This window comes from Neofelis nebulosa, chromosome 6 (genome assembly GCF_028018385.1).
Source record: "Neofelis nebulosa isolate mNeoNeb1 chromosome 6, mNeoNeb1.pri, whole genome shotgun sequence".
Lineage (NCBI taxonomy): Eukaryota > Metazoa > Chordata > Mammalia > Carnivora > Felidae > Neofelis > Neofelis nebulosa.
In genome coordinates, this window is record NC_080787.1 from 5,176,654 (window position 1) to 5,197,600 (window position 20,947).

General features: G+C 50.5%; 3 non-coding genes across 3 annotated transcripts; 2 read left to right on the top strand and 1 right to left on the bottom strand.

The window, feature by feature from the left end:
- The first annotated feature begins 2,632 nt into the window (after nucleotides 1–2,632).
- On the top strand, nucleotides 2,633–2,704 carry TRNAA-CGC (transfer RNA alanine (anticodon CGC)). Its single transcript has one exon. It is a non-coding gene; the product is annotated as a tRNA-Ala (tRNA).
- A 3,772-nt stretch (nucleotides 2,705–6,476) lies between these two features.
- TRNAK-UUU (transfer RNA lysine (anticodon UUU)) lies at nucleotides 6,477–6,549 on the bottom strand. The gene has a single exon. It is a non-coding gene; the product is annotated as a tRNA-Lys (tRNA).
- Nucleotides 6,550–11,850: 5,301 nt separating this feature from the next.
- TRNAA-CGC (transfer RNA alanine (anticodon CGC)) lies at nucleotides 11,851–11,922 on the top strand. The gene has a single exon. It is a non-coding gene; the product is annotated as a tRNA-Ala (tRNA).
- The last annotated feature ends 9,025 nt before the right edge of the window (nucleotides 11,923–20,947 follow it).

Below are 20,947 nucleotides of genomic sequence, written 5' to 3' on the forward strand. Positions count from 1 at the left end.
TACATCACTCATCTCGCTATGCTTTGTCTCTCTCCAAGGTTCTTACTTTATTCCACTTGTATCTTTTCTCCAACGTGGATGTAATTTCCCTGAGGTGACACACTGCTAATCTTCTATCTGCCCCTCTGCACTATCTTACCGGTTATCAAAAACCAGAAAATTAAAATTAAATTAAAAACCACCAAATCGATAAAATCACATTTAGTATGAGTTTATTGTGCATACATAATAGCTCATGAACTGGGAGCTTTCAGATGTAAAGCTGATACAAAGCTCAAGGCATGACATCACAGAATGGCTTATAACGTGAAAGTGGGGAAGCTCTTTAATTTTTTAAAATGCTTATTTATTCTTGAGAAAGAGAGACAGAGGGAGGGGCAGACACAGAATCCGAAGCAGGCTCCAGGCTCCAAGCTGTCAGCACAAAGTCTGAGCAGGGCTCGAACTCACTAACGGTGAGATCATGACCTGAGCCAAAGTCTGATGCTTAACCGACTGAGCCTCCCAGGTGCCCCGATGAAGCTGTTTAATTTTTATAGGGATTGGGTGTTGCAGTGATTTCCAGATGGCAGGGATTGGTTAGAAGTGATTATCTTACACCATTTTTAAGCAGATGACTTGGTTCTTTTCAGGCATTTACAAGGGACAACCCACATTACACTTGTGTTCATGAGATAGGCTGCATTTACTGTGGCTTATGTGACTTATGTGGTCCTGTCTGCTCAGGCAATTTTCAAGTCTGGTCTCTATTTTGTATTTAATTTTAACAGGGTCTTCCTTGCTTAGAAGTCACAACAGAAGTTGAAAGAAAAGGGAACTGGAGACAGAGGTGAATATTCCACCTGGGACTCCCCCTGGTACTTGAGCTGACCTTGGAGTCGGCTGCACTCAGGGGATCTTAGCCGCGGGATCTTTGGTCTAGCATTCAGATATCCTTCTCACTGCAGAGGCGCAAAAAAGATTCGGGCTAAGATTTTGTGAACTAGTGAAGCTAAATACAGCAAACCTTGTTCTACCAACTGTGAGATCCTAGGATAACCCGGTAGGCAGGGCAACCACCAATGTACAGGGTTTGCTGGAGTGTGGGGTGTACCCAGGTGCCCAGCTCGGGCTCACCTGCAGGAGAGGCTGGGTGTGTTCCTGGATTCCTTCAACACAGCTTCCCTCTTTCCCCTTCGAGGTTGTGCACGTCCAAGCAGCATCAGCACAAGGAAGACCAGAAGGAGTGAGCAGGAAGAAAGACCACGCTCACTCGGGGGTCTCTGGAAAGGAGAGGAATAAGGGTGCCATCGCCCCCACGAAGAGGCTCATGCCCCTGCCCATGGCGCAGCTCACCAATGAACCGGAGAGAAAAACAAAGACCAAAGAAGAGGACGGCTCTCGCACAATGTTTGTTAAATTTCCTTCTGGGTTCTCAGTTGCACTTGTGTGAAGCTTGAGGCGCAGAAGACGTGCCCACTGATTGTCCCCTCCTTTTCCTTAGTCCAGATCAATCACCAATCGTGACAGGGTATGGACCCCAACTTCTTCTCGAGGGAGCAAGGGAGGGATTTCTCGAGGAACGCAGTGCTTGCTGAACTGTTCTGAACACGGAAACTATCAGTGTCCATGAAGGTGGAGGTGTGGCCGAAATACCCGGGGAGAGCCCGGGAATGATGGTCTAAAAGTCCCAGATCTCCCATTTGGAAGGTCAGGTGTCTCCTTACGTGTCACCTGATTGCAAACATCCAGACGAGCTCGTGTCTCCGGTAAATCTTGCAGAGAATCAAGAGGGGGGTGGGGGGGAGGGCGGGGCCCTTCAATTACACTTAACGTCCTCGGGTCTTTAAACGCAGATCCACCCGAAGGACATCCGTCAGCACTCCACGGGGCTCAAGTCGGTAAGCAGGCCGCCGAGCGAACGGCCTCTTCCTCGGTCTTTCCCGGACGGACCACTCCCGCTTGCTCTTCGGGGTCCAGGAGCCCCCCCACCCCCACCCCCAAGCACCCAGGGCACCACTTAGAGGTCTCCCCGCGTTCCTTGATTTTGTTCTTTCGAATATCTGCACCCACAGCAGACTTTCCGCTGGGTCAGCGGGTGTCCCAGGGAAGGACTTTGCCGGCTTCGCTCGGTGCCCCAACTTTGCTCGGCTGCCCCCTGCCTGCCCTGCGCCCCGGTTCTTCCCTCCAGTGCGGGACGAAGTCACTTCAGTTAAAGTGGGGGCAGTTCTGAGGCTGTTGTTCGTACAACCCCTTGTGGACCTGACCCTCGGGAGGGGGACCCACAGGGACAGCGGAGCGGACGCGGACGTCTCCCAGCGCGCGGCGCCAGAACACGCAGGTGCACCTGCGGCCGCCGCGGCGCGGGGCGCGGGGCGCGTCCGTCTGAACGTCTGCGCTGCGGTCAGCGTGGGAGACGCGAGCTTTCCCGGCGGAGGCCACGCAGACCCTGCCCTGAGGTGCCGGGTGGGGGTGAGCGGCTCTCGGGTCGGCAGGAGCGCTATTCCGACCAAGCCGCTAAATGCTCTCCAGTTTGGCGAGTTTGGAAGCAGCGAAGTTTAGCCCAGTAGACTCTGCAGGCCGGTTCTTAGATGGCAAAAAAAGGAAAAATAAAAGTGCTATTTTATGAAGCAGGAGAGAGGGACGCAGGCCGGGGGGTGTAGCTCAGCGGTAGAGCGCGTGCTTCGCATGTACGAGGCCCCGGGTTCAATCCCCGGCACCTCCAGCCCGAGTTTTCTCCGGGATCAGGGAATCTGCAGGCTTGTTTTTATTGTCACGCACCACCCCCGCCCCGCGCCCGCCGCAGGTGAAAGAAGGAACCCCGCCCACCATCCGACCTCCTCCAGGGTCTAATTACGGACGGTGTCCGGAAAGGGCAGGACGCACACAGGACAGGGAAGATGAAACCTGAACCCGCGTTCAGGCCCTGTTCTGTGACAGCAGGGGGTCTGACCCCACACCGCGACCCCAGGCCTCTGCGTGCCCCGCGCGCGCACCCCTGCGCGACCACCGCCCGTCACCGCATGGCTGGGGTGCGGGGGCCGGAGCCCAAATCTGCTGGGGGCGACCCGGAAAACACCCCGCGACCCAACCGCTGCGCTGGGGGCCGCGGACTCGGGAGAAGCCCCACTTAGGAATGGGGGGCGGATTTCCTCAGGCCTCGTCCGGGGGGTGGGGTTCCCCCGGGCGGGGGGTTCCTTGGGCCTCGTGCCGGAAACCCCCGAACTGCGCACGCGCGCAGCTGGCATAAAATCCTCGCGTGTCCGCGAGCAACCCTTCCACGCCGCTTTCACCCGCGCACGGGGTTCTCGCTCCTCAGGTGCGAGTCCCTGTCGGGGTGACCTGCTTGACCCGAACCGCGGTCCCTGCCCTCCCGCCCCAGACCAAGTCCCCGCGGCCCCGGCCCATCCGAGAGCTGTCCTGGAAGTCTCCTGCCTTCTGCCCCACTTGGCGGTCTTCTGGAAGGTCACCGCGCACTCGTGACGGATTCAGTAAGTTTGCATCACCTCAACCGGCTTCTTCAACCGTTTCTAGCGCTTGTTTCTAGAACGCTAAGGAAAGTCATAAAAGCGAACACACGTGTTAAGGTCCCAGAAATGATCGGAGAGAGAGATGAAGCCCAGAGGGGCAGTGTGTGTGTGTGTGTGTGTGTGTGTGTGGTTTGTCTGTGTGTGTGTAAGAGTGGTCGTGGGCACACGGAGGGAAGGGTGGAAATAGAGAGATGTGTAAGTTCCCTGTGTTTCCCGAAACAAACAAGGTGTGGGTAACAATTACAGAATTCCTTCATTTCTAAACATGATTCTACGTTGGGTGGATGTATCACAATGTGTTACATTTTCATTTTCTTTCGGGTGCTAGTGGGTGTATCACAGGGTAGGAATTCTGCAAAACCTGAGCCTCAAAACAAGCTTTGCTGTCCCCTGAGTGCAAACAAGATCTCCCCTCTCCCAGGCTACAGGGCCAGAAGGGGTGAGGCTGGGCCGCTCACAGGCAAATGGAACAGACACGGGCTCAGGGGGCCCTGTTGTTACAGCAGCTGTCACCTGTGTGTCCATCACACTGTCACCTGTGTGTCCAGCCTGCTCTGTCACCTATGTGTCCAGCAGCTGTCACCACCTAGAGCACAGGCTTCCCAGGCGCCCAGACCCTCCCAGCTCAGAAACACTCTTCAGACGCTGCGTCTGTGTCAGGGCGCGAGGGCTGCTTTCAGATTCCTTTTCAAGTGACCTGGCTGTTGTCTTCAATTTTCCTTCTGGTGATTCTTGGCAGAGAAGAGAGCTGGCACTCGGTGTTTTCCCTTCCAGGAGCACCTATGTGCTTCCCGTGACTTTCGTAACCTCGGGGGTTAAGTAGAAAGGCTCTATAGGGCCTCAGGCTCGGCATCGGGGCAGAGCCGCGAGAGCGCCTGCAGCGCTGGGACCCCCCGCCAGTGTCGTCTCCGAGGGAATCCACGTGCTGGGCGCGCTTTTGGGGAAATGGCTGACAGCTGGGCCCCCCCCCACACGGCCAGGCCACGTGACGCAGATGGCCCTCCAGCTCTGTCAGTCCCTGCGGGGTCAACCTCCGTGGTTCCGCGGGTTTCCACGCCATCATAGCGGGGTCCCTGACGCCCCACTGCTCCCGGCTCCCACAGGCCTGCTAGAAAATGCGCAAGAAGGGGTACAAAGGGAAAAACTCAGTTGTCTCTGGAAGTCTGGGTCCAGATGGGAAGAGAAGACCGAAAATCTTCATCCACTGACGGAAACGGGGCGGGATGGGGAGGAGGAGGGGGGAACGACCACGTATCTGGCAGTCCTGGAACGCGATGGACTTGAACCGGGTAAGAAACACCACCTGCGGGCGATGGCCGCGTCCGCGGAGAGCTGGCGTCCCGAACCGGGTTTCCACCTGTAAGGGGAAGGCAGAATGGTGACGCTGAAGTGACAGAGCCCTGAGCGCTGGACTGGGGGGTTAGGAATTTCTGGAAAACAGAAGAACGGCTGCTTGAAGTTGGTTTTGGAGCCTGGGGTTCGCTGTTCCTGCTTCAAGGGTCTTTCTGCGGCGGTCGGCTGGCGCCGGGTCCCACTGATCCGTCGAGAAAGCGTTTCCGTTCCATCGGGGAGCCGGGCGCGGGGCGCAGGGAGAGGGCCCGGGGCGCGGGGGAGCGGGGCGTGGGGGGCCGGGCGCGGGGAACCGGGACCACGGCGCGGGGCTCGGGGAGCCAGGCGTGGGGCGCGGGGATCGGGGAGCGGGGTCCAGGGCGCGGGGTTGACGTGAGGGCCCGTGCGGGCGGCGCGGCCACAGCCGGACCCGCGGGCGCCCGGGGGACGCTCTCTGCCTTAGGCCACCGAGTGTCGTAGCCCCGCGGGGCCGCACAGAAAGATTTACTACTGAGAAGCTCCCTGGACTGATAATCTAGCAGAGATCCGGGAAGCCCCGACTCCGAGACCTTGGGACCCCGGAACCCGGTAGCCGTGGACCGCGAAATTAGGAAGGCTTCCTGGAGGAGGAGGCGGAGGGTGAGAGGGATGAGGCGTGGGTGATGCGGCAGAGGGTGGAGGCGAAGTGAGGCTGCCACCGGTGACCTGGGGACACTGGGTCCGGGGGCCTCGACCCAGCCGGACCCGAAGATGCCCGGGAAGGTTCTGGGTCTCAGGAGAAGGAATCCAGCACAGACGCGACACAAGCAGGAACGTTTACTGAAGCGGATAGTACAGTCTGCAGATGTGAGAGCAGGTGTGTGTGTGCGTGTGTGTGTGTGTGTGTGTGTGTGTGTGTGTGTGTGTGTGTGACAGAGCGCGCGAGGACAAGCCGCCATCCCGAGGGGTTGGGTTCCCCTCCCCCATGTTTCACCGCCGGTTGGGAACCGGGGGACAGAATGTTCAGGACTCGGGGCTGGTCTCCCACGTTTCCTCCTCTCTTGCTCAGAGCCTCCCGTGCTGGCGCCGCCACCCGGGGCCCGTCCGTGAGACGGGGCTTCTCGGGGAGCGCGGCCCGGACGCGCCTCTGACCCCCGCTCCCGCTCCACCCCCCCCCCCCACCCGCGGCTGGGCACGGCCTCCTCCGCGCCGGCCTCCAGGCTTCCTCTTCGAGCCTAAGGAACCGCCACCCGACAAGGCGCGGAGGGTTTGCGTGCGGATCTGTACACGGAAGGAGGATGTGGATAGGTGGGTGGGAGGCCCGGCCGGCTCTGCATCTTTTCTCTGCCCTCCAGGTACGAGGAAGGACCGGGGGCGGACGCTTCTGTCCCACGAGAAAATCCACCCGTTTTTACCCAAACTGTGGGATTTGAGGTCGTCGGGGGCGGGGAGGTCCTTTCCAAACCCACTCCCGCCGTGGTAAAGGGGACCCCATCCTCCTCAGAGGAGGCACCACTCTCCGCCTTGGTGAAGGGGCCCTCATCCGCCCCAGTCGGGGCACCACCGCCCCGCCTGGATCCAATCTGCTTGACACGGGAGGGAAGAAATGCTCAAACACTTTTTGGATGTGAGAATTCAGGGGGAAAAGGTCAGCCTCTCCGCCCGAACAGGGACTTGAACCCTGGACCCTCAGATTAAAAGTCTGATGCTCTACCAGCTGAGCTACCCGGGCTCCCGTACTGGGGCTCCTCTGACCGCCTAGGAAAGGTCAGGGCAGTCGCCTAATGTTGACCGTTTTTCTGTTGACAACGTGTCGAAAGCAGCCGCTTGCACGCGGAACTCAGGTGCCCCGTGTGGGATAAATGGGGTCCCCTTTATTAAGACGAGGGGTGGCGCCCCGTCTGGGGCGGATGGGGTCCCCTTTATTAAGGCGAGGAGTGGCGCCCCGTCTGGGGCGGATGAGGTCCCCTTTACGAAGCTGTAGGAAAAGCACCTCTCCCGCTGGTTGGTACGTTGTGGTTGGTACGGTTCATTTCCTCCAGAAGTGAAGAGGAACTCCTGAATTCCTTCTGATAAGATGCTTCATATTTCATACTCTTCTACAATCTTTTTTCTTTCTGATATCTAAAAGCTGTTACATTTTTTCTGTGAATGATCTAAGATTGTCTTCTAACCAAATCATTCACTCATAAAATGGGTGTGTTAAGATTGGAAAGAGGTTTCTGACTTTCTGCCAGTACATATTCCCTCCATAACTTCCTGCAGGCAGAAACCCATATTTAAAATTTCCACAACCCTCGGAATCCCTCAATATTCCAGAAATTACTTTGCAGTCCACTGGGGAGAGAAATTCTTGGGTTCACACACACACACACACACACACACACACACACACACACACACACACATTCAGAAGGTTGATAATATACTTTTCAAAAGCTATTCGAGTATGTATTTGCTTTAAAAACAAAATGTGTAGCAGTAAAAAGATAAGATATATATTTGAAAAGAGATTCAGATATATGTACTTTCAACAAGGGAAGTTATCATAAACAAGGTGAAATTCACATCTGAAAGGACACTTAGACATACATTGGAAAAGATAGCAACTCAGTATATATCTTGGGGCAGTTGAAATAAAGGAAGTTTCCAAAGGAATTTTTATAGGTTAAAGTAGACTTACGGGTTCTGGGTTGGGGGTGGGGGCGGTCAGGATAATGTTAAGCTAAGGTTCCCTTTTGCCCCCAGCAAAGTGCCATCATCGAGGCAGCTGACCTCCTAGAGGGAGGTCACTCTGCTGGTTTCAAGGACTTGCCAATGGCTGTAGGCAGTAAGGGAATTTAATTTTTCATTTGCCTTAGTTTCCCCCATCACCATGGCCAGCACTTAAACCCCTTTCCTTAGTTCTTGGGTGGCCAGGAGTGTCCGAGGAATATCACACATGTCCCACCTGTGACATGTGTGGGGGTGGGGGGGAACGGGTGTTGTAACCTGTACTTTGCCCTCAGCTTGCCCCATGCTCCCTCATCAAAGCCAGTGAGTTGTAATCTTCCATTATGGGTAAAGATGGTCTATTTAATAATTGAAGAGACAGAATTTGGGTAGTTACCTGGAGAAAAAATTGATTCCATATTCCACAGCGTGTAGCAGAATGAATTCCAAATAGTGTTTCCAGTTGTGATTCAAAAATCCAAAATTATTTAAAGAAAAATATTGACAAATTTTATTTCAAGAGAGCATCTGAAAGACTGGTCAGAGTATAGTAGTTTTTCTTCAGTATATTTATTCTTTTCCTACTTTCCAAATTTTATACAATAAATATGTACTATTAGAATGATCATGGAGTCAAACAAAACAAAACCTTCTGTAGGACAGAGTGAAAACCCACAAGCAAAGTCAAAGAGAAATCTCAGACTGGGAAAATAGAATCGCCATTCATATCACAAAAAGGATACTTTCCACACGTCACTAAGTGTAGGCTTGATTAGGGTGTAAGAGAAAACATGCACAAAATCTCAGTGACTTCACAATAAAAGCTTATTGCCGGCACATTACATTCCCCCCCGCCCCATCCGTGGGTGGCTGATGGCCCTCCTCGCCAGCATTCTCAATCTGGGATTGAGAATTAGGATGATAAAGCAGTGTAGGGGAGGAAAAACATCTTTTTCTCCTACCCAGTTTAAATTCACCGCCTGGGGCCCTGCAAATTAAACTGACCTAAAACACGAACAAGGGGAATGTGAGCAGACGTGGGCTAAGGCATGCAGCCTGTGTTACGTGGCACTACTTCACGATGGAGCTAAAACGTGGGCTGATCCAGCATCTTAGCAGAGAAGAACACATCTGTAGAGAAGTGACAAAATAGAGGAAAAGGGTTTAGGACTTCCCTGCAGCAAACTGCGGGAAGGTCTGTTGGTGCACATGCATCGCAGCACCAACCTTCTACTTCTCCACGGCCAGAAAACTTCCCCAGGAGGGGGAATTTGTGACAGCCCTCATTTCTCAGAAGTGTCTGCTTTTACTCCGATAAAGGAAGTTGTGGGAACGTCTTTTCAAATCTGCTGATTCTCATTTACCTCCAAGTAAAAAATAATCGTTTTGCCAAAATGGCATATTCTGGGGTGGCAGACTTCAGCTTCTATCCAGAATAGTGTCCGTTGCTATTTCAGAGGGAAAGTGAGCTATGAAGAATTAGCCACCTGCTTTTAAAGTTCAAGAGAGAAGCCACATGCATCCATTTACTCATTTGGGTGGGGAAAAAAATGGTCACACCTAACTTCAAGGGAGCCGAGAAACATGTTCCGAACGTACACCCAGAAAAGGAGAAGAGACGTATTTGGGAAAATACCAATTATTAGGCCCCCATACATATAAAAGGAGCCTATGTATCAATTAGAAAGATATCCAAGATTTAGCAGAAAATTTGGCGAAGAATATAAAAAGATGGTTCACAGAAGGTAGATAGAAATGGGTCTTCAATATATGAATGTATGAAAAGATGCCCAAACTCATCGGAACAGAATTGGACACCAAAGCTAATCCAATCATGCACCAAATGGGTTGGTTATGAGTTGGTATTTAATAAAACTGAGTAATGGATATGCGGAAATTCATTATAACATCCTTTTTTGTTCTTATCTATGTCAAAATGTTCTTCAGTAAAAAGGAAAGGAAAATTACACTAATTAATTCACACAAAAAGAAAGTCTAAATAAACGCATATATATTACAGAAATTAAATCAATAAACAATGACCTTCCAAAACAGAAAGTACCAGAGCCAGATGGGTTCGTTGGGGAATCATACCAAACATTTAAGGAGGAAGTTATGCCAATTCTCAACAATTTCTTCCAATAGATAGAAGCATCAGGAATACTTACTAATTCATTTTATGAGGCCAGCATCACCCTAACAGAAAAACCAGACAAAGGCATTCCTATAAAGGAAAGTTAAGATCAATATCTTTCATGAACATAAATGCAAAAATCCTTTAAAAAATAGCAAATCAGGGGCGCCTGGGTGACCAGTTGGTTAAGCATACGACTTTGGCTCGGGTCCTGATCTCGCGGATCCGTAAGTTGGAGCCCCGCATCGGGCTATGTGCTGACAGCTCAGAGTCTGGAACCTGCTTCAGATTCTGTGTCTCCCTCTCTTTGCCCCTCCCCCACTCGTGCTCTGTCTCTCAGTGTCAAAAATAAATTAAATAAATAAATAAATAAATAATAGCAAATCAAATCCAACAATGTGCAAAAAAGAATTAAACATGATGCCCACGTGGGGTTTACTGCAGGTACGCAAAGCTAGTTGGACGTTTGAAAATCAGTTGACCTAATCCACCACATCAACAGGCTAAAGATAAATCACATGACCATATCAATAGATGCAGAAAAGCATTTGATAAAAATCCAACTCTCGCTTATGATAAAAATTCTCAGCAAACTCAGAATAGAAGGGGAAATCTTCAGCTTGATAAAGAGTATGTATCTACAAAAATCCTGTAGCTAACGTTATTCTTAACTATGAGAAACTCGAAGCTTCTGGCTAAAGTCAAGAGTAAGGCAAGGAGGTCCCCCTCAGCACTCCCCAATATCCGTGAAGTACCAGCTCACAGAGTGAGACAAAAAAGAGAAATCAAGGGTGTAGGGAAGGAAGGCCTGCATTGGTCCATCATTACCCCCCGAGCGTGTTAGGGCTCCCTTTCAGTGTTGCGCCTGGTAGGAGTTTTGACAAATGGATAATGGCACCATCACGGCATCACTCGGAGTGGTTTCTGGCTCCGAGAAAGGAGTTTCCTCATCCCACACGCCCCCAGCACTAGGTGGTGCTGGTGTTCTGGGTTTGGGCCATCCCGCCCAGTAGGCGTGTCCTGGCGGCTCAGTACTGCTGTCACTTGCACCTCCCTGACGACATATGTGGGACATCCTTCCCGGTGCTTATCTGGACTCCGCATGTCTTCTTTGGTGAGTGTTAATGTATTGGGCCCGTTCGGTTTGCTTTGGTTTTAATCAGAGGTTTGTTTTCTCACTGTTGAGTTTTAAGAGTTTTTGTACACTTGGGATACCGGTCCGCTATCAAATCCGTGCCTTGAAAGTATTTTTCCCAGTCTACAGCTTGTCTGGTGAAGTCCCACTCGTCACTTACTCTTTTTATGGATCCTGCGCCTTCGCTGCTGTCACAGTTTGTTCTGAACAGTCGCTATTCTCTCCTGTATAACTTCCGAGGTGAGAGGAGACCCTGGAGCGTGGCTGCCGCGGGGTCTGCGGTAGTTCAGGGGGGTCTGGTGCGGGCTCCCTCCGCTCAGCCTTGCGGTGGGGGGGGGGCTCAGGTGAGCTGGTGTGGGTCCCCCTCTTCCGTGCAGCCCTGCGGGGTCTCAGCTGGACGCGATCAAACAGAAGCTGGCACGTGGTCAAGAAAAAGAGGGAAACAAGGAATCGCCGGCTTCTCAAATGGAAGACTCTTCACGAAGTCCAGGTTCGCGGTGTCCGCCGCGGTGTCAGCCGGAGCCGAGCCGTGGCCTCCGGGGACGAAGATGTGGGCAGGATTTCCACGTTTTCATCTACCTGGACAGGTGTTTTCATCTACCTGGACAGGTGTTTCTCTGGGCGGGATCAGGTCGGGGGCGGCACCTCCCCGGATTCATTCACCTTTCCAACATGTGGGTCGCATTTTCCATAAGTCCTTGGCTGGTGGAGGGTTCTCGCCAGGGTCCGCGAGGACCCCCGCGTGCGCCCTGCTCCCTGCTCCGTGAGGCCGCCGGGACAGGGAGCGTTCTCGCCAGGGTCCCAGAGGACCCCCGCGTGCGCCCCGCCCGGTGCTCGGTGAGGCCGGCGGGATGGGAAGCAGGCGTCCGCAGCTCTGCTCGCTGCAGCCTAGAGCTGGAAGTTGGCGCCGCGTGCGGGATGCAGGCCCTTGGTGACACCCAAGGAGGCTGCAGATGAGATTCTTCCTCGCCGACCGCCGCGCGCAGGCCCAACGCCGAATAACCCGCGCTTTTAACAGGACAGGGAGGCTGCCCAGCCGGCGCCCTGCGCCAGGGGATGTAGCTCAGTGGTAGAGCGCATGCTTCGCATGTATGAGGCCCCGGGTTCGATCCCCGGCATCTCCACGATAGCGTTTTATCCCCATCCTCCCCCAGTCCAGCCTCTGCTCTGGAATCGCCAGAGAAAACAGGTTTTTTTAGCCCGTTCTCATTTTTGCTGTTACCATTCTCTTTAGGTCGAGCTATTTCCCGTCTGCCTATTTATTTTACTGCCATTTCATTAACTACCCACAGTACTAACATTCCCTGCTTTCTGAAAACTCCCCTGGGGTGCAAAGCCAGAGGGGCCATCTTAAAAGTAAGTTCATCCTATGAAAGCGTCCAGGAGGAGGGAATACAGGTGCGTATGACAGAATGATTTAGCTCCATTCAATGAGGTCCCATCCATTCCACTTACCCCTGGAAAATAATCAGTAAACGCAAAATAGCTTTTAGTAATTATTTTAGGGGAGGGAGGGGGGAGGATTCCTGGTGTTGAGGTGGGAATTGGGTGTCAGTATTCAAGGGTCCACCCGAGGACCATTAGAATAATTTCTTCATATGCTGTCCTTACCATTTCATTTCTGTCTGGTTCTTTGGCTTTACATAAGGATTCTGGGCAGGGGAGGTCTGGTCAGTGCAGGAGGTTCGGGAAGGCAGTAAGGTTAGAAATAGCCCACGGGTGGGAAGAAACCCATAAAAGATTGCCTGACGGCCCTGGAGGCCCAAGTGGCACTGCCATCTGGCATCTCTCATCAAATGGATTTTTAGGCTTATGTGATTTCCGATTGCACTTACATTCATTCCTTGATTCAACTCAGTGCTTTGAACTATTGATAATAAATAGCAACAATCTACCGTTTCTGTTCACATTTAAAAATACGGTAAACTAGGGGCGCCTGGGTGGCTCAGTCAGTTGAGCGCCGACTTCGGCTCAGGTCACGATCTCGCGGTCCGTGAGTTCGAGCCCCGCATCGAGCCCCGCATCGAGCCCCGCATCGAGCCCCGCATCGGGCCCCGCATCGGGCCCTTGTGCTGACAGCTCAGAGCCCGGAGCCTGTTTCAGATTATGTGTCTCCCTCTCTCTGACCCTCCCCCATTCATGCTCTGTCTCTCTCTGTCTCAAAAATAAATAAACGTAAAAAATATTTTTTTTAAATAAAAATACGGTAAACTGATACCATGTATTCGCCTGCCCTTATTATAAGGAAATCCAATAGTCTACTTATTGAGGCTTTGTCGGGTGGCTTTTATTACCGTGTAACCGCACTATGAATCAGTGGATGGAGCTGAAAGGAGAGGAAGAGACGATTTATAAGCCGGATTTGCAGCTCTCTCATAAGCACCATACTGGAGGTTTGTAGGAGACACACTGGGACACAGCAGAGGCCGGATCGATTCTTCTCGAGGAGGTGGGTCAGGCAAAGCTTCACAAAAGCAGAGACTGGTGATGGGTATTAGAGAACAAGTACGAGGTTCACAGCGGGAAATGAGGATCATAGAACTACTGTAGTCGTAACAAACATCGTGTGCACGGCATGAAGCCGTGGCAGAAAACGTTGGAAGACTTGGGTCGCTATGTGAGGCTGGATCACAGGATTCAGTAGGGAAATGTGGGAGATGTAGGACTGTGTGGTTCAGCGAGATTTTGGACTCTATCAGTCAGTGTTCTTGGTTGCAAAAAGCAAACACTGCATATGGTTCACTTAAGTGGGGAAGAATATCTGCTTGGCCAGGTTTAGATCCATGCCAGCAGCCTTGAAAGCAAGCATCCGACTCTAAAACTGTCAGATTCCCTGAACATAATAAAGAAGCACAGACACACACACACACACACACACACACACACACACACACACACACCACATTTCCAATGACCATGTCCCCATGTATGGATGCCTTCCCAAAGGATCCAGTAGGCAATGCAGAGACAATGAAGCCTTGTAAACAAGATATGGCCACAATCGGATTTTAATTTTACAAAGTTAATTCTGTAATGTGAAAATGGATTGGGAATGGAGGTGAGAGAAGATGAAAACAATTCAGTCATTATTGCAAAAGTCCCGAGAGCCTGGGGACCTGCACTGAGGAGTGAGCTTCAGGACATCAAAACCTGTGCTGAGACCATTCCTTAGGAACCCAGGAGTGAGAAAGCCAGAGGCTGGTGTGCTCCCAATGACCTGGACAGTGGGCACAGCTGACTGTCTCAAAGATTGAGGTCCAGCAGGGGATCCATCTCTGGGACGGAGCTAATTTCTAAGAGCCTTGTCTGTTTGAATCTTTTAATATCTTAATTAATCATGCCTTCTTACCCATTGTTGTCACTTCCAATGGAATCTTTTCGACTGTGGGGAACAGTTAATTGACTTAGAAACTATTTGACCGCTTAACCCACTGTCTCTCATTCTTGCTATCCCAGTTCACCACTCAAGACAAGAACCCCCCCCCCCCCATTCTCTACCCCATCTGGTACCTTCCAGGATAGACATACCCTCTGTCCTTCCAGTTTAATGACTTAAACGTGCAGTCTGTCTCCCCTGAATACTTCGACTCCACTCTTTATAACTCAAGTTTCCATGTTTAACAACCCATCTAGCCAAACCTTCTTGCTTTAACTTAAACTGGCTCACCCTAATGACATTGCTGCTTCAGGCAGATCCAGCACATCCTTCAGCTTCAGAATCAGGAGGGGTTGGGACCTTCCTGAGGCCACATTTCCAATTTCCGAACCATTACGTTTCTACCTGCGTTAAAACAACAACACCACTCTGGCCCTTGGGAGCTATGGTCTATCCATTATCTCACTTTTCTCATCAAGAAGATTCTTCCTAGTTGAATGGATACTGAGACTGGAGCCTCACTTCTTCCACTGGGTCTTGGTGATATCAGCACCCAGGTAGACAGGTCACCAGATCAACAGCTTCTGGCTCCTTCCATCTCTGTTTTCCCAATCACCTTTGCTTCTACTGTCTTTAGCAGCTCACTTCCGTGGCCATCCTCTGCACCTGAGCAGGAATCAAGATTATGCTAAAATATTAAGTCCAGGGGCACACCTGGGTGGTGCAGTCAGCTAAGCACCTGACTCTTGATTTGGGGTCAGGTCATGATCTCAGGGTCCTGAGATCGAGTCTTATGTGGGGCTCTGCATTGAGCATGGAACCCACTTGGGATTCTCCCTCTCTCTCTCTCTCTCTGTCTGTCTCAAAATAAGTAAACAAACATTAAAAAAAAGACCAATAGGACTGTCCCAGCCAGTGTAAAAAATATATACTAAGTCCATGTGGAATATAGTGATTTTTTAAGAGCATGACCTCTGGAAACATAATGCTAAGGTTTAGATCCCAGCTGCCCTGCTACTGTGGGATCTGAGGCAGACCATTTAACTGATTTAAGCCTCAGTTCCATCATCTGTAAAATGGGGTGAATAATGATGCCAACTCACAGGGCTGAGTAAATATTAAATAAGATAATATATTTAATGTACTTAGCGTGATAACTGACTCATGGGGAAAAAACTCAGTGAATATTAAACCTCTAGTATAAGGATTAAGTGAGTTAAATCTTGTAAAAGTACTTGTGATGATGCCCTGGAGTAATGTGTGTGCTCAAGAGTGTTAGCTGCTATTATTAACAGTACTGAGATCTGCGTTAGTCCCTGAGAGCTGCCGTAAGAGTAGTGTCTTCAAACAACACACGTTTACTATTTTATATTTCTAAGGATCAGAAGTCTGAAGTGGGTCCCATGGGGCTAATACCAGGCTGTCATCAGGGCTGTGTTCCTTCTGGAGGCTTCAAGGAAGGGTCAGTTCTCCGGGCTTTTCCACCTCTTAGAGGTGCCGGTGTTCCTTGGCTTGTGGCTTCTCCCTCGCTCTTCAAAGAATCTTCCAATTGGTCTCTGAGTCTGATCCTCCTGACTCCCTCTTTCCCTTACAAGGACCCTTCTGGTGACACTGGGTACACATGGGTCATCCAGAATAATCTCTCCATTTCAAGATGCTCAAATCAGTCCATCTTCAAAGTCCCATTTACTGTGTCAAGTAGTATTCACAGGTTTGGGAAGTAGGACACGGATGTCGTATGGGACCATTACGCCAGGCACTGCACTAGTTTACAACCCAATTCTAATCTACTTCCTGGCAATCTCATCCCGTTACTTCCACAACTTCTGTTTTTCTACTGAATTGAAGCTCCCAGTTCCCTAACTTTTCTTTCTCCCTGTGAATCTTCACTTCCTACAATTTCTTCTTTCCCTATGGCTATAGAAGGAATGTTTGTGACTGCCCAAGATTCACAGATTGAAACCTGGTCCTCCGTGTGATGGTGTTTGGAGGTGGAGCCCTTGGGACGTGCTTAGGTCTTGAGGGTGGAGTCTTCATGACAGGATTAGTGACCTTGTAGAGGAGGCCTCAGAGCTGTCCCGTCCCTTTCACCCTGTGAGGGCACAGCAGATCCCGAATCTGCCTGCACCTTGATCTTGGGCTTCCCAGCCTCTGAGACTGTGAGAAATGCATTTCTGTTGCTTATACACCAGCCGATCTGCAGTATTCTGTTACAGCAGCCTGCACACTCTAAGCCACACTCCCAGCCTAGATTCTTTGACCCTCCCCTTCAAGCACATTTTGACAATGACCGCAGACTCCTTGGTTTCCTATGAGCACCCTCCCTCAGAAGTCTAACTGTAGATGACTCCAAACACACCTTCTTATTGTTTGCACAAAGATGGCTGCGTACAGCTGGAGAACATGCCATCAGGAAAGTTAGTGCCCCTCTGAGAATTGAGTGGGTCGTCAGTGCATGGTCCCCAAGGCCGGACCCAGAGTCTCCCCTGTGTCCCCACCCAGCATGAGGCCTGGGGAGCTCGGCTGCTGTTGCGTCCCCCCACCCCCGCCCCCACTCAGAACAAAAACAAAGAAGCCAGACCTTCTTCTGCAGGGGTCGGAGAGGCAGTCCATACCTCCGTCTCCTCCTGTGTAGGGATTCAAGCTGGCGTCATCTTCAGAGAGGAGAGAAGGAGCAAAGATCAATGGCATCATTATGAATTTTGTCCCTTTGGGTCCGAATAGGACATTGGGGACTTCAGTCCAAATTTCTATCTTTGAGGCAGAGAGAGAGGTGACTTCTGTTACCTTTGCCAATGCCACTCTTCCTCTGTAGTTCCCTAGTAAGGTTTACAGTAGCTGCTTCAGTTCCTTGAAATGTCTAATCCTACTTTCTGTCCCTTCTGCTAATTTTGCCTCCTACTTTAAACATAAAAATTCAATCAACTGAAGGTTCACATAACTTCCTTCACTACCTTAAAAAACGTGCGTACCCATCCTTTTTAAATTGCTGTCTGCTAAAGTGAAAGAAATATCCCTTGTCTCAGTGCTACTCAAGCTTGACTATCCACACAAAATCACCTGTGAATTTTGTTAAAATGAAAATTCCAGGGGCACCTGGGCAGCTGTTGGTTAAGTGTCCGACTTCAGCGCAGGTCATGATCTCGTGGTTCATGGTTAGTGAGTTTGAGCCCCGCGTTGGGTTCTGTGCTGATGGCTCAGAGCCTGGAGCCTGCTTCAGATTCTGTGTCTCCCTCTGTCTCTATTCTTCCCCCCACTCCGGCTCTCTCTCTCTCTCTCTCTCTAAAATAAATAAACATTAAAAAAAAAAAAGAAAGAAAATTCCATGGGTCTGGGGCAAGATCTGAGATTCTACATTTATAACCAGCTCCCAGTGATGTCAATGCTGATGAGGAAGCATAAGGCAGCCTGAGGGCCAAGCAAAAGCTAAGAATGCCCTTCCCCCTACCCCAGGTGGGATAATGTGTGATATTCTTCAGGGTCTCCTGGCTGCCCTAGGACAAAGGAAAGGACAGAACACTATGGTTGAACTGACAGAGACAACAGGACCTGAGTCTCCATCAGTTCACAAGTATCTTCGTAAATTACAAGAAAAGGGTGATCTCTTGAGTAGCTTCATCTCCAGGAACTTCCTACTGTCCTAACGTTGATGCTTTGCTAGAGGGAAAAACAACCTTTGCTTGACAACAGCTCGGCCTCCAGTAATCTGTGAGTCTTCTATTAGCATATGGAAATCCCTTTAAGAAACCTCCTCTTGACTTTTTCTCCCCCAACTCCACAGCATATAAAGAGTCACCCCTCGGGGCGCCTGGGTGGCGCAGTCGGTTAAGCGTCCGACTTCAGCCAGGTCACGATCTCGCGGTCCGTGAGTTCGAGCCCCGCGTCAGGCTCTGGGCCGATGGCTCGGAGCCTGGAGCCTGCTTCCGATTCTGTGTCTCCCTCTCTCTCTGCCCCTCCCCCGTTCATGCTCTGCCTCTCTCTGTCCCAAAAATAAATAAAAAACGTTGAAAAAAAATTTAAAAAAATAAAAAATAAAAAGAAACTTGGGAAACTACCTTGGATAATTGCAAGTTAGCTCCTTTGGATGTAAAATGGCATGGGCCTTTTCATTTTAGTGAAGACGAAACATATTCTGCCTCTTCGGGAAGAAGTTTAAATTGTAAAGGATCAACTTTTTTAATGAACCGTGTGCAGTTCCAATAGATGAGCTTTGGATGTAGAATATCGAAAGGTCTTAGAAAGGAGACGGTGCACGTAGTACACCTTCTGACCCACGGCTCCAGCCATATAGTAGATGGTCGGGAGGTGTTAGTTCAGTAAACGAAGATGCTTTCGTAAGAAACATCCACGGGGGAGGAAGACAGGCTGCAAAGAGCAGGCCGACCTCACTCAAACTAGTTGAAACACTGAGGGCCATTATTTCATTGATGCAAGTGCAGCGGGGAGAGCCAGCCTCCAAAGAGATTGATGACTTCATGGGGCGCCTGGGTGGCGCAGTCGGTTAAGCGTCCGACTTCAGCCAGGTCACGATCTCGCGGTCCGTGAGTTCGAGCCCCGCGTCGGGCTCTGGGCCGACGGCTCGGAGCCTGGAGCCTGTTTCCGATTCTGCGTCTCCTTCTCTCTCTGCCCCTCCCCCGTTCATGCTCTGTCTCTCTCTGTCCCAAAAATAAATAAAAAACGTTGAAAAAAAAAAAAAAAAAGAGTCACCCCTCAGCTCTTTCTGCCCATGGGTCCTGTCCCCGTGTTTTAATAAAATCACCTCTTTGCACCAAAGATATCTTCAAGAATTCTTTCTTGGCTGTCGGCTCCAGACCCCACCATTACCCCCAAACCCTATCAAATGTCACTGGTCTCCATACTACACTTTTAGTGGCAAGAACTGAACGCCCCCCCCCCCCCCCCCGCCCAGGTCTAGTCCTCCAACTGTTCAAGCCATCATGGCGAAGGTTGGACCTAGATGATCTTTCTTCCTACATTACACATCCTTCCTAAGCATTCTTGTGTACTAGATGGCTCTAACGCCCTCAATAAGCTGACACTTCTCAAAATATATCTTTAGTCTAGCACATCTCCACTTAGCTGCCCCATGGGTGCTGTGCCCTGTTTTGCCCACACATATCTAATCAATCACCCAGGACTCCCAGTGCTACTCTCCATTACCTCTCAAAACCATATGCTACCTCCCTGCTCATTCACTCTAGTATGCATCTCCAGCCATTCTTCAAACTCCTAAACACCCACAGATCAACTTCCCTTCCCTCCTTGCACTGGGCTTTGTTAGCAAGGTCCTTAATCGAGGTTAAAACGAACCATGCCAATGCCTGGGAAGCCAAAATTTTCCAAAGAAAAACACCTAACCATGCTCATGGGAGTCATTTTAAGTTCACAGAAACAAATATTAAATGGGTAGACACTGCTGCCTGGTGATCCCAATATTGTCCCCTAGTCATTTGCTTTCCCTGTCTTTTTTTTTTTTTTTTAACATTTTTTATTTATTTTTGGGACAGAGAGAGACAGAGCATGAACGGGGGAGGGGCAGAGAGAGAGGGAGACACAGAATCGGAAACAGGCTCCGAGCCATCAGCCCAGAGCCTGACGCGGGGCTCGAACCCACGGACCGCGAGATCGTGACCTGGCTGAAGTCGGACGCTTAACCGACTGCGCCACCCAGGCGCCCCTTGCTTTCCCTGTCTTAATAATTGCTATTTTTCATTGTGGCACAACAAGAAATATCTTCCATTTTTGTCCCAGGTTCCTAGCATAGAGCTTCTAAAACCCTTGTACTCTCCCAAATGATAGGAATGTCTTTTGTTACCCATAAGGAGCCCCTTTTAAGCACAGCTGAATTTATGCTAATGTGGTAGGTTAGAAAGGGACCCCTCCATGGCCTTGGATTCACTGGTCCCAGAGCAACTGAGTGGTTACAGTGTTGCAATGTTCAGCCTCAACCACTGGCCTCTGGGAAGACAAGGTCTGAAGACTAACCACTATAAAAACTATTGAAAAACAAGATTTGATGACTGTCCGTCTTGGTGAAGCATCCACATGCTGGGGGGGGGAGGGGGTTGCACCCACTTCCATGGGGACAGATGCTCCCATGCTCAGGACCCTTCCAGACCTTGCCCTATGTGTCTTTTCATCTGGCTGTTCACCTGCATCTTTTATTATATCTTTTATAAGGACTTGGTCAAGTAGATAACCTGACATCAAGTACTAACCTGGTAAGTAGAGTTCTGTGAGCTACTTCAGCAAGAGATTGACAGCAAGGCAATTGTGTGAACCTCCAGTTTATATCCAGTCAGTCAGAAACACAGGTAACACCCTGGACTTGTGATTGGCATCTGAATTGGGGCCATCTTTTTTTTTTTTTTAATGTTTATTTATTTATTTTGAGAGGGAGAGTGTGTGTGTGCAAGTGGGGGAGGGGTGGGAAGAGAGACAGGGAGAATCCCAAACTGTCAGCACAGAGCCTGATGAGGGGCTCAATTTCACAAACCTGTGAGATCATGACCTGAGCCGAAACCAAGAGTCGGTCATTCCACCAACTGAGCCACCCAGGGGCCGTCTGGTGGGACTGAGCCCTTAACCTATGGAATCTGATAGTGTCTCCAGGTACATAGGGTCAGATCTGAATTAAATTTGTAGGACACCCAGTCAGTGTCCGCTGATAATTGGAGAATTGCTTGGTGTTGTTGGGGGTGGGAGGGGAACACATCAGACTCACTGTTACCTGACACTGGGTTTATCTCGGGGGGGGGGGGGGGGGCATCAGC